The following is a 2,219-nucleotide window of genomic DNA, read 5'->3' on the forward strand; positions in this document are numbered from 1 at the left end:
TTTAAATATATACAACAAAAACATTCTGAGAAGGACACATATCCTTTTTTAGGTGAGTGTTCTCATTATGCTTTAAATTATTTTAAAAATATATAGGATGCACAGTTATATAATGTGTTTTGCTATTCTTGAGCTGGCAAAATAATGATGATCTGTATAAAACTGTATTCATAGTATAGCAAAATAATCTTGACTTTTATTAGAGAAGAAGACATAATGATTTTGGAGAGGTTTCAGTTTGACTTCTGACAATTTGAAGCTCCTTGTAATAATGAGTGATTTCTGGTTGAAATACTGAATTAATAATTAATGGCAGTGTGTGTCAAATAAAAATTTAAGTGCCTGAAATGAGTGGTTGCTTCTGACTAAGTTTTGGCCTTTGCCAGATGAGATGTAAAAAGGTAGGCTGGAACCCCCAATGAGACAGAATGACCTTGGTCATTTAGCCGAGACAAAGGGAAGGCAAGCCACCGAATGAAATCCAATTAGGTAATTACATTTCCTTTAACATAAAATTCTCATATTATTTCAATTAAATATTATATTTCCATTTCCCTGCACTCTTTTTGCTTTCTCTTTCTATTTTCATTTCAGGTTAGACATGAAAATGAGAGCGCTACTGATTTATTCAGGGAGACTGGCAATATCATTTTAGCTGTAGGAGAGATGATGTTTGTGACGGTTGGTATGAAACTTACAAATAGACTCCACGGCTGAAGTGCTGAGTAATTGTTCAAAAGGTAAGTAAAAATAAGAAGCAGGAATTTGAAGATGATAAGAGCTGGATTTCTAACATGTTTTCAAAAAAAAAAAAAAAAAGGTTTAAGCTGAAGGAAGCCCGTGTTATAAGCTAGTTCAGGGGTCAGCAAAGTTTTCTGCAAAAGGCCAAATGGTAAATATTTGAGTCTCATGGGCCACATAGAAACTTTCACTATTCAGTGATGCCTGTGCAGAAGGAAGGCAGCCATGGGCAGTACATGGACAAACAAATGTGGCTGTGTTCCAGTGAAATATTTACAAAACCGGGGGGTAAGCCAGACTGAGATGCGAATTATTAATATTTGTGGACCACTCATTTAATCTAGGGGCTTTCCTGGTGGCTCAGACCGTAAAGAATCCACCTGCAATGTGGGAGACTCAGGTTCGATCCCTGGAGAAGGGAATGGCCACCCACATGAGTATTCTGGCCTGGAGAATTCCATGGACAGAGGAGCCTGGCAGGCTACAGTACATGGGGTCACAAAGAGTCAGACACAACTAAGCAACTTTCACTTCAGTTCACTTCATTTAATCTAATCTCTTTAGTTTAGAGGAGAGGAAATTCAGGTACAGAGATACCGTGTGTGTGCTCAGTCACTCAGTCATGTCTGACTCTGCAACCCCATGGACTGTAGCCCACCAGGCTCCTCTGTCCATGAGATTTCCCAGGCAAAAGTACTGGAGTGGGTTGCCGTTTCCTTCTCCAGGGAATCTTCCCAACACAGGGATCAAACCTGCATCTCCTGCAACGGCAGGAGGACTCTTCACCAGCCACCTGGGAAGCCCTCAGAGATACTAAATGAAGTTAAATGATATACTTTTTTTTTTTTACTTTACAATATTGCATTGGTTTTGCCATACATCAGCATGCATCCGCCACAGGTGTACACGTGTTCCCCATCCTGAACCCCACTCCCACCTCCCTCCCCGTACCATCCCTCTGGGTCATCCCAGTGCACCAGCCCAAGCTTCCTGTATCTTGCATCGAACCTGGACTGGCGATTCGTTTCTTATATGATATTATACATGTTTTAATGCCATTCTCCCAAATCATCCCCCCCACCTCTCCCACAGAGTCCAAAAGACTGTTCTATTCATCTGTATCTCTTTGCTGTCTTGCATACAGGGTTGTCGTTACCATCTTTGTAAATTCCATATATAAGCGTTAGTATACTGTATGGGTGTTTTTCTTTCTGGCTTACTTAACTCTGTATAATAGGCTCCAGTTTCATCTACCTCATTAAACTGATTCAAATGTATTCTTTTTAATGGCTGGGTAATACTCCATTGTATATATGTACCACCGTTTTCTTATCCATTTGTCTGCTGATGGACATCTAGGTTGCTTCCATGTCCTGGCTATTATAAACAGTGCTGCGATGAACATTGGGGTACACGTGTCTCTTTCAATTCTGGTTTCCTCAGTGTGTATGCCCAGCAGTGGGATTGCTGGGTCGTAT

This window comes from Bison bison, unplaced genomic scaffold (assembly GCF_000754665.1).
Source record: "Bison bison bison isolate TAMUID 2011002044 unplaced genomic scaffold, Bison_UMD1.0 scf7180017864177, whole genome shotgun sequence".
In the NCBI taxonomy this organism is placed as follows: domain Eukaryota; kingdom Metazoa; phylum Chordata; class Mammalia; order Artiodactyla; family Bovidae; genus Bison; species Bison bison.